At 31.5% G+C, this 17,391-nt stretch overlaps 1 pseudogene; it reads left to right on the top strand.

Moving 5' to 3' along the window:
• LOC144369712 (cadherin-19-like) overlaps positions 1-16,085 on the top strand; it is a 32,220-nt pseudogene extending 16,135 nt beyond the window's left edge.
• Positions 16,086-17,391: the final 1,306 nt, after the last annotated feature.

Raw genomic sequence — 17,391 nt, 5'->3', positions numbered from 1 at the left:
AATATTCATATGATATTATATATATATATTATACTATAGTGATTCTATATTTCACATATTAGACATGATTACTATTTTATATGCTGTACATAGATTTTTTTATATACTTATCCCACTTTGAAATGCTCTCATAGACACTTTAATTATCTTAATTACATGTTTCTGTTTTGTGCTAAACATAATAGTATATGTTTCTTTTTATTTAAACAATTTCTAAAAACAAAGATTATTTTATTTTAAAAATTTCTAAAGACACTCTGTAGGGCACTCTGTATGATACATACCATAGCTTGTTTTTCAAATGGCCCCTAATTCCCAAAAATTTTATAGTCCTATTTTCAGAAATACAGAAATCAATATATTCTAAATGACATTAAATTTCTCAATGAAGGGAATTGGAGACCCTTTGTATTTTACAAAAGCAGGAATTACATTTTTTTACCAATCAGGAGTAGTAACCAACCTTATGTTTTACTTTTAATTTTCTAATACAGTAGCAGATAGGAATATCTTAAGACATAGGTACATCATAATTGTTATTCATTTTTCAACCATAAGATACTGGAAATTGTCAATGATTTTTAAACTGTTAAGTGAACTATGTTCAATTATGTTTATGCTTGAACCATTTTATCCTGAAAATCTGAAATCTTGTAATTTTAAGCATATATTTTTTAAAAATACATGATTATAAATATGCAAATAACCTTTTAAATTTATTCATTTTTATGGGTTAAAAACCATAGTTTTTGAGAAAGTGTAAGATATAAAAGTTCTGAGTTTCTCCCTTGTGCTATACTGCCCAGAAATATAAAATTTAACAAATTTAGACATCAGGGACATATGTGTAGACTGGTAGAGATCATTAAAATAAAATAAGAAAAGAATGCAAATGTACTGGAACTCACAATTCCCAAGGAAACTAGGCTTACATAATTTTTTAAAAATTTATATTATAAGTGGATTATTTCACTTGTAATTTATATGCTGTACATAAATTTTGATGTTTTCAAACATTTTAAACACATCTGATTTCTTGAACAGAAAGACAAATATATTAATGAGCTTCGAAAAATCACTTTAACTAGTTTTGTTTTTAATATGTGTTTTTAATATATTTTCCCAATAACATTAAGAATAAAAGAGTATCTATTAACTATTTTGAAATACTAGAGCATGTTTTAAAGGCAACTTTTTGTAGTTTACATGCTGGTAGTTTGGTGGTCTGTGTCTTTTATTATTATTATTATTAATTTATTTATTTATTTTAGTTAGGTATATATGACAGTAGAATGCATTTTGATTCATTGTACAAAAATGTGCTTATTAATTAATATCATATTATGCTTCAATTAGGTTAAACACATATGTCTTCAAACATTTATTATTTCTTCATGGTGAAAATGACAAGATTTTTTTCTAGTTTTTTGAAATATGCAGTATGTTAGGATTTTAAAATATATAACTTATATGGCAATAATTTCATAATAGCTGTGAATGTATTTAAATTGTCACCTTTATAAGAAAAACTCTAAAAATTTTAAAAAGTGGTTTAATATACTTCATTTTTCTATATAACTATGATGCCCCAGGTGGTAAGTCATTTACCAAGTAAGACTGCATTTTCAGTGCTTTCAGCTGAGCCAAGATCACTGAGCAGAAGACTTGGGAAGACAGCACAACTTACACATTGGAGGCTTGGGGTCTAGGCCAGAGTATTAGATTTGGCTGATAAATATTTGTTGACTAAAGATAGGTGATTCTAAGGACCACACTGTATTTTTTATTATAACTCCTCTATTGTTGTTTACAATAAAATTATTAATAGCTATGTTAATAGTAACCCTTTTCTACTTTTGCACCATGTGTAAATGAGAAATATACATTTGATAGATTGGGTTTTCCTTTTTCATTGCATTGGAGTTCATGTGTAGCTCTACCACCTGAGTGGTTGACACATTCTTTTCCAAGATTCTGGTTCATAAGCTACAACTCAGAAGTCAGTGTATTTATATAAATAGGAGTAATCACATTTTTTTGAGAATGAGGGTACCACTTAGTGACAGGGACACCATGCTCATCGGTGGCTTTGGGCCATAGACTGAAGTGAATATCCCACTTATGTTTAGCAAAACAGAATGGCTCAAAACAAGATATTTTGTAATGAAATCCTTCTTGTTTAAAGACTTATAGGATGATCACTAAATTGTATCTTATCCATATAATTATACTGTTTAACTCAGTATAATTATATGGATAAGATACAATTTTTAATTTGAGAAAAGTTAAATGGTATAACTTCACCTGAAGTCTCATAATCTGCATCTTTGCTTTCATGGTAAACTTTACCAGTATCCTGAGCCTACAGTGTTAGTTTCTACTTTGGTATTCATATTCTGATTGACTTAAAATTTGTGAAATATCTTCCCCTCTCAGTTTTCTTTTCCCTGTGCTTATGATAAAATAAAAAAATTCTGAAGTTTTAACTTCTTACAATGAAAACTCAAATCAAACTAAAATGATAGTGTGTCAGTCTTTTTTTAAATCTCTTTGAGAGTTAAATTAATACTAGGAGCAACACAATTAAAAGAAGAATATTATGGTGAAAATTTATTTCATTTTTACCATTCTGGTAGGCCTTTCATAGTACAAGTTTTGAAATGTTATAACTCTTTAGAAGCACATTTGAAAAAAATTGTGAGCAATGATGAAATAATTGTTTTAATGATGAAATATCTTGACAAAGTTCAAAACATATATCACTGTTTCCATAGTGTCTTAACTTTTAAAAAATTTGCAATGTACCCATATAGTAATTGAAAAAATAATTAACATTTTTTTAATTAAAATAAGTTAATTATTCTTTCTTTATTCATTGGAACACTTGTAAGAATGAAAACAAAGAAAAAGGAAAAAAAACTTAGAATATCAACCTCTACATCTTGGTAGAACTTTTCAAAAGAAAATTCAAATACTAATGTTTGGTACAACATACTATAAAGGTATAGCCAAGATTAAACCCTACTAAGAAAGGAGGGTTTTGAATTTAAGGACATAAGAGTTCTCCTGTACTCTGATGAAAGTTTAAATGTAAAGTTACACAGGAATATCCATAAAAGAGCATGCTTTTTTCTAGTTTACAGATGATTATACCATGCCTCAAAAAGGTTTGACTTTCCAACTCCACATAATTTACAATGGATTAAGTCAAGCCTGTCCTATGTACTTGTCTCCAAGAGGGGAGTTAATTGTAACTATTTTTGCCATAGTAATCTTAATAGCTATCCTTAAATTATTTTCATAGTGGAAAACAAACATGAAAATAAGGGTTTTCTCTATTGATTTGTAGAAAGAATTATATTCATGATGTTGAGGTCAAGAGTCAGTTTAATTCTCACCTCTTGTCTGGAATAATCATAATTCAAACTCAAAATGTCACATGGATCAGCCTTATTTTACAATCAATTTACTTTAAGGAGGAAGGACAGACATCATCAAATAATCATGAGGGGGACTTTCAGATGTCACTCTCAAATTATCTCAGTTTTATAAGTATCTGAAAGAATGTTACTCCACTCAAAACCAAAGGGAAACCTAAATATGTCTCCCTCCCACTGCACTACAGGTGATGGACTGAAATCCATGTGCAGGTGATTTAAGTGCTACCGCTGTACATGACAACAAGGACTGTATTTCGTGTTCATTGAAAAGCCTTATTTTCATAATCTAGGCATTAGTGCTATGATGTCGACAAGATTGTCCTTGTTCCTTTCATGTGTTTCTTTAGAGGTTAATAGTAGATTCAGACTAACTTGAGTTCAGATTTTTGTTTTGAAATGTTCTGACTAGGTTTTCCGCAAGTAAAATCAAAACCAAACACTAAATAACAAAATAGCCTTTGAAAGAGCCACTAAAATCTTACAAACATGCTATTAATCTCTTTCTCCCTCCTACATTTAGATAGTAATATATGAACAATTTATTGTTCATGAAATGTATTGACAGAAATCAACATATTATTTACTTTTGTAAGGTCTAGAAATTATATTCTATTACACAGTGATGAGCTATCTAACATTGTTTCAGTTAGAGTGGGACAACATAGGTGATGCTAGACCCATGGCACCTAGGTGTGTGGTCTGCTGTTCCACCTCGTAGGTATGAGAGTACTCCATCATAATGCCCCAGGGGTTAATGCCCTGACAACCCATTTCTCACAAGTCCCTGTTATTAAGAGTTATATGGCTGTATATCCTATTACATCAGAATTTTTATTGTTAATAGCATGGGGATTGAGTATTTTAATAAATTGATTTTGTATCCTGCTACCATCAAAGTATATAAAACTTGTGTAAAATGTAATTTGTATAAAAAGTTGATCTTTCTTAATTTAGGAATATTATCCAGAGTAAGAAGTGTTTTTGAATGCCATTCACATAATAAAGCACCTTAAATCCAATAAAAAGTAGAATATATTTCAAATTGGCTTCTAAATTAATAGAGCAACCAGATTAATGAGTCTTGAAGTAACACAATTTGAGGCAATTAGATTCTACAACAATCAATAAATCATCCTAGAAAATCAATTTTCCCTGATTACCTTAATGTTAATATCAAGATTATCAAATTTTTAAAACTTGTATTCACAAATAATTAAGGGAAAATTCTTTGGATAGTGAAACTTGTTCTTTCAAGATTGTGATGAGACTGTGTCTCCAAGTTCTTAGCAGGAAGCCTGTTCCCTTCTGTGAAGACCAGAATGTGCTGCCAGGTGCGCTGGCATTGCATAGAAGCAGCACTGACTGCGTGGACTGCAGAGGGCAGCAGACCCAGGTTCATGTCTTTAGCCAGATGTGTGAGGGTATCCGCTATTTACAATGCAAATGAAAAGTTGTGAGTTCCTCTTTAGCATCATTGAGATTGGCTTCCACTGTTTGAGTGGAAGGATGTAAGGTTAATTGTGTGCTGAGGTTATATCTGATGCCACCCTTTAGTAAGAGTTGAATGAAGTGTTTAAGAGAGCCTATGGATTATTTTTGCAATTTCCTATGAATCTATACCTATTTCAAAATACACAGTTCAGAGAATCATTAGGTTGAAATGAAACAAAATAAAATATTCAAGTAATGCTGTAAAAAACCAAAGGAGAGTGAATTAAAGCAATGACCATTAAGATTATTAGAGCATGTGATATAAAATCCTAAGAGATATCTTAGTCAAGAGAATTGCAAACATGAATATGTTCAAAATTATAAGTTACAAATATCATCATAGGATTTAAACTTTCCCAAAATAAAGAAAGGATCTCCAGCCTATTTTTTTTAATATATGTTTTTTAGTTGTAGTTGAACACAATACCTTTATTTTGTTATTTATTTTTATGTGGTGCTGAGTATCAAACCCAGTGCATCATACGTGCTAGGAGAGAACTCTACTGTTGAGCCACAACTCCAGCTCTCCAAACCATTTTAAGTAGCTTTACTTATGGAAAAAGAAAAAAAAATTAGACATTTGCACATATTAATTTCAACACAAATAGTATTACAAGTATGGTTGTAACAATATGTAAATTATTATTAAGAACAAGGTCTGAAGAATTAAAAGGTAATGTCTAAAAACATAATGTTTTTAGAAGGGTAGCAAAACTTAATATTTTGAATCTATTAAAATTTTTCATTATGTAATTATATTATTAATTTCACTGATGATCATTTTATTAATTGCCTCAGTCCGGCTACAGCAAAATAGCCGGGGGGTGATGAGCAACTTGTGTACATTGATACAGCAGGAGTAGGAGCCATTTATTGTAGGATAAAATCGGTATTTATACATGCAACACAGCTTATCTAATTAACATAAACTAGATACAGCAGTCAACCAATAAGGAATCTCCATACTTAATGGCTCGCTGGCGTTACTTCACAAACCACTCCCTCTGGCATTTTGCCAGGCGCCATCCAGACTTGTTTACAGACTCTAACAATTAATAACACAAAAAGTTGCATTCTAGAAAGCTCTTTAATAAAATTGAACCAAAGTTCTGCATTGCCATGAAATAAGTCAACTTTATTATTTGACTTGAAATAAGTCATATTTATTATTCACACATAATAAATATGAGAATGAACTGTTGTAACTAGTGCTAAAATCAATGATCAAAATCATATACTAAAAAACATTACTATGCTTATATTGTTTGCTTTCAACTTTTCTCAATACTCCTAGCAAAAATATTAACACTCATCAAGATGCACATGAAAGATATATGGACATCATCCTTACTTCCTCTTATGTTCATTCTCCAGATGCAGTAAATCACCAAGTTCCACTGATTCCATTTCCTCCCTGTTTTTCATATGTCAATTTCTATTTTCTTCTCACATATCCTACACTACCCAGGACCTAAGATCTCTTCTGAAGTGGATTCTTCTTAGATAGTTATGAAAAGGGATGCTTCTGTAATATCAAACTTTGCTTTTTTTATCTCACACCATGTACATGGCAATGCGTGCTAATTTTTTAATCAATTATATTTTAGTTATATTTTAATTATATATTTTTAATTATAGTTTTTTAATCAAGGCTGTACACATGAAGACAATTTCCTGGACAATCATATTTCAGTGGTTGGTCAATGGTCAAAATAATACATAGTCCCTTTGGAAATGGAGAAAAAATATTGTTTTGGTGACATCATGTGAAGCACAGCATACCCAAGGGGAAATTGTGGGATTCACAAGCTCTGTCTCCATCTGAAGTTATGTTGAGTATTCTCAATTCATGTAAACACTTCATTAATTTCTGTATGTTTCTTATTATAAATAATTCTTGTGATTTTGATTGTTAGCATCCTTTTGGATCTCTTATCAGGAAGTCTTCAATAACAATCAGTGGGTCCCTGGTATCATGACAACAGTTTTTTCATACCTGCTTTAAAAATGTGCTCAGAAAGAGTTTTTCAAAAACTAATTTCCATGGGTCACAGGACCCCAAATAAAAATGAGTGATCATGATTTTCCCCAATTTAGAACTTGTGATTTTCAGTATGAAGTTTAAACTCTGTAATATGCCATCTTAGAACATTTCATGATGCACACAAGACTCACTCTGTAGCAGGTTTTCTAATTTCAGTCTATATCCCAGGTCCTCTGACCCTATTTATTCTGAGCATTATGGACTTTAGGTGTTTTATGTATTTCAAGTTCTTCCTCAACACTTTGCAGGTTTGTAGTTCTGTTTCTCTCTCTCCTCCACTAGAATGTGAACTATAGGGACAGACAGTGCGTGTCCAGGGTCTGGAAGCACTTGGCATGTTCTTGCCAGTGGAATAGGCATCAAATGATTATCTCAAGACATTAATCAGATACTTTTGTACTTTAGTAGTTTTCATTCATATGTTTATTTTGTACAACATTTATAAATTTTGAAATTATCCTAAAGGGAATTGAAATTATACATTGAGATAAAACTTTAAGAATATATAATATATAATTTTTAATGGAACATAGATTTATTTCTACAAGAAAATTGCCATTAAAAGTATGTAATCCAATTTTGTGAGATTCATTTTTGGAAATTGGGTATTTCTCTGTCTCTGTCTAGGACCAGAATGTAATACTACCATTAACTTCTCAAAAATGTTTTCCCAGTAAACTGCTGAATAGGCAAAACTAGAGCAAAAACATTACTGTCCATATTTTCTTGTTGGCTCAACTATTACTGTATTAATTTTTACTTTTAGTTTTTGAACAGATATTTTTAAACTCTTTTGAGTTCTATAGATTATTTTTGTCAGAGTGGGTCTATTTTATAATCATTTTCCCAATAAATTAGTACAGAAGGTGATGGTCTAATTCAAATTTATGAATAGTTTTTTTTTCTGACAATGGGAAAGAATTTGCATCTTTAGCCTACTGCAAGGTAAAAATCAATAGAATATATACATAATCAAAAAGGCAGATGAAATTAAAAAAAACTATGTCATTCATTTATTGCAATTCCTACTTTTTCTTTGACATCTTTGTACTGAGGAACATTGCTTACTAAGTACATTTTATAAAATTAATTTATGAAAATTATTGCTCATTTTCTGTGTATTTATTCAATTTATATTTTATAATCTTTAGCAATTTACTCCTAGACTTATTTTAGAAGTAGGTTTTATTGGTAGCTGATCTGCAAGAAAAGGAAACAGAGTCAAATATATTGTTGGAGACAATAGCAGCTTCTTAGTGTAGTTGTCAAAAAATGTGTGTTTTTTGAACGAGGATAATGAAGCTAGGAGTGACATTTTAGTAAGTGGTCCTACGTATGCCTCTTCTCTGGAAAAATACACAGTGCAGTGATTATCTTTCTTCCCATGATCATCTTCAGAGTCAAACACTATTTTTACTCCATCAAATAATTAAGCGGAAACTTATGAAACTGCCAATATTAGACCATCTTTGACCCACAAACGTTAATCTCATTTACTTCTACCTATTATATCTCTGCCCTCTTGGTTTTCACGGGCTAGCATTTGGTCTGGGTGAAACTTTCCCCAGTAATTCATGTTTTACTCAAGAATTAGTTCACTTGCTCTACTTCTGGCCTAAAAATACTTCCCTGTCTTTCACAGGAAACCTAAGATTATTTTCTTGCTTTTTAACCATTATTTTTGGTCTATATCTACTCTGTATATTATAAATGTTATATTATACATTTCTCTGTATGTCTCTGTCTTTTACATAAGAAATGTCCTGGTTGGCCTTCTCTGTTCCATTTCTTTTTTCAGTAACTTTATATCCTACCTGTAAGGACAGTAGCAAACCCAGGGAAAGAGCAATGTGCCTGATAATCCTCCTGTAAATCTATTATCTCAAAACATCCGAGAATGAGATTGCATTGTCATTCTGAGCCAGCCCTTTCCTTACATAAAACTCAAGTTTAAATGGGGTCAATAACAGGATTTATTCAAAAGGGTTATGGCAAGATTAGGTGAAATAATATATAGGATAACATTGAATCCATTGATGAATCCCTATTAAAAGACTCTCTAGGCTGGCACAATATATTTCTATCATAGAGTTCACAGTACTATAGATAGGAAATTGAATGTAGTATATGAGAAAGACATGGGGCAAAATTCTACCCAGAGAGAAAGGAGAAAATTAAAAGTATGAGCTCTTGACATTTGTTGTAATTTGGAATTATTCGATTGCCTCTATTTCTAGTATTTTTAATCTTGGTGACTTGTTGTATGTTCTTAACTTTTCAACTTGTCTTTGCTTCTCTCATAAATATAGAAGGGCAGAAATGAGTCCCAAGTTAGTCAACGTAAGTAAATCGTTTAGACCTCTGGGCAATGTAACAAACAGGATTTTCTTAGACTTTTATTGAAAAATTAACACAAAGTCCTTTTCAATGTTATTTTGAAAGGAAAAATGAATATTCTCAGTGAAGAAATTTTAGTGTTGTCCTTTGTTAGAGATTTTTTGTTTTCATGAAAAGTGTACATGTCATGTGTTCAAGGTTAATTCAATTGAATCAATGATTCCTCAGATGGACTGATTGGATTCTTATGTTTTAAAGTACTGGAATCCAATAAAGCATATTTTATTTGAGGCTCAATTTATAAAGCAAATAGAAGTGTAATCATGTTTGTTGAAAGGAGACAGAGTTTTGAATCCTTGCCCTCTCGGTCTACTAATACTATAATTGGCATAGTATTTTAAATGTAATTCAAAATATATTCAAAGCCTCTGCAGTCTTCTTAAGCCTTTATATTCAAAGTGGAGATTTTCACCATATACTCAAAAGTTTGTGTTCAATATGGAGCATCAGGTGATAAGATAAAGTATCTGGTGTCTAAAAATCTAGAGTGTATGTGATATCAAATGATGTCATAAAAATCAATTTTAGAGTATGCCATCAATCTTACCTTGCTATTCATATAAGATTACTAATATCACTTAGGACACCACCCTGTACAAATATCAACAAAAGAATGTTTTCACAAAGAAAACTTAATAGAAATATGCCAATTGGGCAATAAATTATTTGATAAGTTAAAGCACAGGATCCTTAAGATGAATTTGAAAGTGTTCATGTATACAGTTTTTAAACTTAGAAAACCTGCAAGTAGTAAAGCTGAGATTCACAGTATGAGACTGTTAGGATTTGTCCTCTCCTTACACAAAAACCTACACAAAACAACTTATACAAAAGCATATGATATTTTGAAATTAAAGTACCATCCTGATTCAACATTTGCATTTATTACTTTAAACATGGATTGAATGAAAATGTTTTCTTTTATTGTATTACTTAGTTATCACAAATTTATTATTTACTTAGGGAGGTTATGAAAAAAATATAAATGAATGCAGAGAAATAGTCAAATTGCATTAGCCTCACAATGTTCTTCATGCATGTAGAGAGAAATCTGTTATTTGAAATATAGCTTCATAAATTTGTATTTGCCATCATGCAACTGAGGATGGTTTTGTCTGACACATTGTTAAAAGCACTTTAATTATAGAAAATTTAAAACACTAGCTTCTATACTCAATTTACTTCAATTTTCAGAATTAATCACAATCTCACTATGCTATTTTGACAAGCATATCTTTTTTTGACAATAATGAACTACTTTACTGATACATTCATGTTTTGAAATAAAAGAATTAATTCAGAACTGATGTGTTCATATCTGCATTACTTCATCATTTTATTATCTGAGATAAATAGTGGAACATATTTTGATTGAAAACGCTTTTCTCTAATCTTTATGGGTCAAAGGAAATCATATACTTTCCCCCTAAGCTTTAAATGCCTTATTCCCTCAAATCAATTAAAAAACTCATTACTTTAGCAAATACTTTAGTAAGACAATAACTCTACCCGTTTTGAACTCAGTATAAAAAGGAAATGTATAAATTCAGCAAGTCATAATGACTAGATTTCAGAAGAAGTAAGAATAAAGAAGGAAGTAAAGAAAGAAGGAAAGGGAACATGTAGGAAAGGAGGGTAAAAGATGATGTCAAAATATAGCAACAATGTTTGAAGAACTTCCAACAAATTTAGCTTCTGGAATCCACATGATGCATTTATGAGAATGTATTATATAAAGTCATAACCCTCTTTATAAATCACAACATACACATTATTGTTGCCTAAGAAAATTTTTAATCTTCTCCATGATTTGACAATTACCCATCTGTAGTGTCCCTAATTATTTGGCTAAACTACTTAATAAAAGCTGAAAATAATAATAGCAGTGATAATTGCCCTGAATCAATACAGCAATGATAAAAGTCTATCCCTGTCTTCTCGTAGGTGATTCAAACCATCAGCGCAGTAGACAGAGATGAATCTATAGAAGACCACCATTTTTATTTCACTCTCTCTGCAGAAGACACAAACAACTCAAGTTTCACAATCAGAGATAATCAAGGTAACACCATTCAGTCATAATGATTTTTTGACTCATTTTTCATAAATCACTTTTTTATTTTAATGGAACTTGAGGCATTGTTTTTCACACTGCTTTTAATATCATAATGTCAAGAAATAAAGCAAAAGAGTAATAATAAAAAAGTAAAAAAAGAAAAAAAAACCCTCAGAGTCAAGTTCTGAAAATACTGGCCACACTTCCTTCTCACTGCATTTTTTCAAATTAGAGGTGGGTTTTAAAAGTCACAGTGGCTATAAGCTCTTTTCTGTCTGACCCGGCAAACTTCATTGCAGTCCTGGATTCTCGATTCCTTCGTTATCTTTTTCTTTTTACATTTATATTTTTAGTTGTAGTTGGACACAATACTTTTATTTCACTTATTTATTTTTAATGTGGTGCTGAGGATCAAAACCAGGGCCTCACATGTGCTAGGCAAGTGCTCTACCACTGAGCCACAACCCTAGCTGTTCATTCATATCTTAATCTTCAGTATTTTTCTGAAGAGAAAATACCCTTAGTGTACTGTGAGGTGAGCTGTTTTTGATTCACAAATGTTTAAAGTCATCAATAAGGAGTTACAAATATATGAAAGTCGTTTATTTTTTTTTCTTTTCCCTCTAAACAAAATTATTTTATAAATCAAAGGATAAAATATTCTGGAAGGATTTTGGGTAGAAAAAGAATTTCTCTTCCTTTTGTGTAGAAGTGGATTAATTATAGAAGGCCATTCTGCTCCTTTTAAATTTGCTTTAGGAAGAGACATTTGGCCATAATATAGATTTCTATTTAAACCTTTCTTTTTACCTCAAATATATAAGCCACACAATATCTATGACCAGATACCTGAGCCGTTCCTCCCCACCACTGGGTCTAGTCTCCAATTCAGAGATGCCTTTGGTGGGAGAGGGAACAGACACATGTCTCTATTTTATTTGTATCAAATTCTTAGTGAAAGTAGTTCAAATATATTTAGAAAAAAAATCCCACAAATATCAAATATAATATGTCTTATACATCTTTATAATAATTCAAAATATATTACTGAGGCAAAATAAATATAGCAAAACCTAAAGAATACAAGTTTGGTTTAATGTTTGTAGTCCCAAGTAAGGTAATAAAACACATTGAATTGAAAAGATGAGAACTGTTTCTCACCACTTAAATCTGCCTCATACATAAATTTCATGGGTTTTATGGACTTCAAGAGCATTATCTTTTTAGCATTGAAAAGATGATTTGGAAAAAGTTTTAACTACATATGCATTTCAAGAAGATTTCATTTATTTGCACTTTACTATCATCTTATAAAGTAGACTGATGGATTCAGAACATACTTAGGTATTGCAAAACTATTCTGAATAAAAAAATACAGAGGAAATATAGATCTAAGACGCAAAGAATCACATTGATAAACATCATTCAGAATATTTTGGGACTTGGGGAAAAACAATTTTACATTTTGAGTATGTGTTGGCCATTTTCATTAATATTTTGAGTGGCTTCTCTAGATAAAAATTGTTTGAAGATTCTCTGAATTTTAAAAATAAAATGAGTGAAGTCAAAATCAGATATCCTACTATTATCTTTCCCTAAAAGTAAAATCAGTTCTTTTTTCTATTTAGAAAACCTACTATTTGAGATCACATGCTTTAATAGTTATATAATAGAAAATCTATGTATTTCTAAGATGTATGAAAATAAAGGGCTCTAGATGTTAGAAAAAGCAGTGTTAGTGCAGTTGATCCAAATAAAACTGGTAGCATCTGCATAAAATTAATGCTAGTAACGCCTATAAATGCTCATATGTGGCTATAGAAATGTTTGCTCTGCTCTGCTTTTATTTTCCATATTTCTCAAAAACGTTTTGAAACTGATTTAAATAATTCATCTCATTTCACAATTAGGTAATGTCAAAGCATTAATTAATTTTCAGGGAACCTTCAAGTTGTCTTTTAATCAAAAATTTTCTCTTTTATTTGAACTTATTTAATCATATCTCTATAGTAGTGGCTCTAATACACAAGATGGATTGATTTATTTTATGTTGATAAATTTTGGTATCTTGTTTTAGATAACACAGGTACAATTTTGACTAATAGAAGTGGGTTTAGCCTTCAAGAAGAGCCCAACTTCTTCATAACCATTTTAATTGCGGACAACAGGATCCCATCACTTACAAGTACAAACACACTTACCATACATGTCTGTGACTGTGATGACAGTGGGAATACACAGACCTGCAGTGATAAGAAACTCGTGCTTTTCTTGGGACTCAGGGTCGAAGTAATAATTGCTATTCTGATCTTCATTATGTTAATATGTGGTAAGTAGTGCTGAACTGAACATATCTCCACTTATTAAAGTAACATGATAAATATATAATTATGTTACAGCAGTATGGTTTAACTGCTATTCTAAATGTATTATAATTTTTAAACCAAATAGAATAAATGAAAAATAGAGTGGGCAAATCCACATTTCAAACCAAAGATCACTGATCCTTCAATTTTAAGAGTATGTGTATGTATGCCAGTTTATAAATGTTTTGACATATGCATTGCACAAATATAAGATATAAAAATACCTAAGAACAAGTGGGCACTTCTGTTGTCCAGAAAATTGTCCTCATGCCCTGCATGTGTTACAAAATTTTATCTTCATAGAACCTTATGAAGTAACAGTGGTTATGGCCACCTTCCCTGTCCTACCTGCTTCCCCAACCCTTTTAGAGGATTTTTGCATCTATGTTCATCAGTGATGTTGGTCTGTAGTTTTCTTTTCTTGCAGTATATTTGTCTGGTTTCAGTATCAAAAAGTGTTATTAGCCTCATAAAATGAATCTGGTAGTATTCCCTCTCCTAATTTTTCAGAAGATTTTGAGATTTACTGGAATTACTTCTTCAGTTGTTCAGTAGAATTCAGCATTGAAACCATGAGGTCCTAGACTTTAATATGGATTTTGATTATTGATTCAATATGCTTACTACTTATTGTTCTGTCCTGATTTCCAGTTTCTCCTTGGCACAGTGTTGGTAGCTATATATTTTTAGGAATTTATCTATTAATTCCAATTACTTGGTCTGTGATAGTTTACAGTATGTTTTATTATCCTTTATTTTCTGATATCAGTTATGATGCCTCATCTTTAATTTCTAATTTTACTAACCTGAGACTCCTCACTGTTTTCTTTTTGTATAAAATAGTACCAATATATTTATCTTTGTGAAAATTCTAACATCCCTTCATATGTGTTTCAAATCCTATCCCTGATGTGCTGAAAAGATATGTAAATCCAAGGATGTAGAAAGGTTAGTTAGTTAGATGTGCACACACACACACACACACACACACACACACACACACTCACACACAAGCATGCACCTGCATATGCACACACAGTTTTTCTTCTAATTAAAGTGTTCTGAAATTCTTCTGTTTCTACATTTTGCTAAAACTATTTTGTGTAATAAATATTGATCTGCACAAACCAGTATTATGATTCAAATGCAAGATAGTTTGGAGTTTCTGAAATTAATGTGGTATCATGGGGCCCAGGCTCTGAAACAACTTTCTTAATTTGAAGATGACCTTTCTGTCTCCTAGCTGGGTCTTTCTGGGGATGTGATTTAAATGCTTTTAGGCTTTACTTTTCTCCCTCTTAAAGGAATATAACATATATGTGAATTTAATAAGAACTAAATCAATAAATAAATATAAATTTTTAGAAGAAACTGACATATATTTTGTGGTCAATAAATACCAACTTAGAAAATAATCATGTCACAGAATGTCCCCTTAATGTGGAATATCAAACTGTCCTGTTCTGAACTTACTTTAACCGGACTCATTGTCACTAAGTTTGCCAAGTGTATTCAGATTGGAAAAATGCTCTATTAATCTACTTGGTTCCATTTTAATATTTGAGAAAAGTAAAATTTGAATTCTAAATTGTTCACAGAAAACAGTTCAATGTATTTTCACAGTGTTTTCCCTCTAAGTCATCAGCAAGAATGTTTGTTGTCTTCTTCCTTATGTCATTTTGCAAGTCCAGTTTTAAATTACTTTCCGTCACGTTATCTTCAAAATCAAGGTTGTGTCTGGAGCTTTTAACAAGCTCAGGATTGTGGAGTTCATTATGCTCTGTGTGTGTTCATTCATATTCTGATACATTTTCTTCATCAGGTTTTATATTTTTGATGTTGGCGCTTAGACAACAAAGAAAGCAGATCCTCTTTCTTGGAAGAGAATATCTTCTGCTACGATGATGAAGGAGGTGGAGAAGACACAGAGGCTTTCGACATTGCCGAGTCAGAAGCACCGCTGTGATGGGGGAACACAGGGCTCGGAAGACCACCTCGCAGAGATCCGGAGCCTCTACAGGCAGTCTCTGCAGGTGGGCCCCTACAGCGCCCTCTTCAGGAAATTCATCCTGGAGAAGCTGGACCAGGCGGACTTGGACCCCTGCGCCCCACCCTTTGACTCCCTTCAGACCTACGCCTTCAAGGGCCTGGGGTCCTTGGCCAGCTCCCTGAGCTCCTTAGGGTCAACGGACACCGACCAGGATGAAAATTTTGATTACCTTAATGAGCTGGGACCTCGATTTATAAGATTAGCATGTATGTTTGGTTCTGCAGTGCACTCCAACAATTAGGACTTTTTACCATAAAAAAATCCCCAAAGTGCTAATGCCCATTTGATCTAAATGCGTTGTGTGGTCTGGCTTTCTGCAGCGTGGTGAGCGTGCGTTTGTAGTTTTCCGATGTCCTTGAGTACATTGTCCTTAAAGAAAAATGTTGGAAGAGATGCACATAAATAGACCTCAATTGCTAGTGCAAGCCAGTGCCACCTCATGACTGCAATGTTCCTGATAAGATCCATTATATCCAGGGCAAATTCTCAAAGTGTTTATTTGCCTAACCTGAGAAAGAGAATCAGGCCCTCCAATGTTGTTTCATTCGTTCAATTGTTTTATTCCCGCAAATTAAGAATAAAGCATTGATGAGTGAGGTTCCTGATGATATATATAGAGAAAATTTATCATCTGGAGAATCTGATGGTTACATAGACATGTAAAAACATTTATGTTACATTAATAAGCGGGACTGTGAAAGATTCTATGAATCATTTGGGTTTGATATTTTAAAATTCTTGCCAAGAAGGCTCTTTAAACCTCATTTAAAATTTGTACATATATTTGATATAAATGAATTACTCAGATTTATATAAGTTTGTGCTGTTTTCTATATTATAGTTTGACATTAAAGAGGTGCAGGAAAATATACTTTGGAATTTTTCATAGATTATTTTCATATTGCAACCGAATATATACTTTTATCATACCAAAATACAATAGTGAAAAGCATGTCAACATTTACTTATCAATAAATTTAAACTTTATAAAACTGGTATAAAATATGAAAAAATTTAAATAAATTTTTATTTCTACTAAAAATGAGAAATAAGTGAAAGGATTCATTTTGATGCAAATTTGAACTCTTTTTAAATATTATAATAAACCACACAGACTCATACCACTCATATTATAAAGTGTGATATGATTCTCAGCATTTCCTTTTCTATTAACAGCTTGCAATATAACTGATGTTCACTGCCATTTTTTAAAAATAGAAAATGAGGTGCAATAGTTACTTTTATTGTGATATTGTAAAGGAAATAAATTCTAAGCCATAATATTATACTATAAGACAACACAACACTTTAATTTCCATCAATTTGTAAATAATGGCCCTTATGATATCCAAATCAAGATGGACTTCCAAAATTATAGTTTGAAATTAAAGCACCGAATATGGTGCTCTTCAAAATGCTTCATATGAACTTTTTTTATTAATAGCATGTAAGACTGATCTGAACCAAATTGGCAATATATTCTTAAATCAAAATCAAATATTTCAAGTCATTTTGAGTTTTGGTAGGGTAGTGGAATGTTTATGCAT

Source organism: Ictidomys tridecemlineatus, chromosome 13 (genome assembly GCF_052094955.1).
Source record: "Ictidomys tridecemlineatus isolate mIctTri1 chromosome 13, mIctTri1.hap1, whole genome shotgun sequence".
In the NCBI taxonomy this organism is placed as follows: Eukaryota; Metazoa; Chordata; class Mammalia; order Rodentia; family Sciuridae; genus Ictidomys; species Ictidomys tridecemlineatus.
The sequence above is the reverse complement of the archived record's forward strand: the minus strand, read 5'-3'. Positions and strand labels throughout refer to the sequence as shown.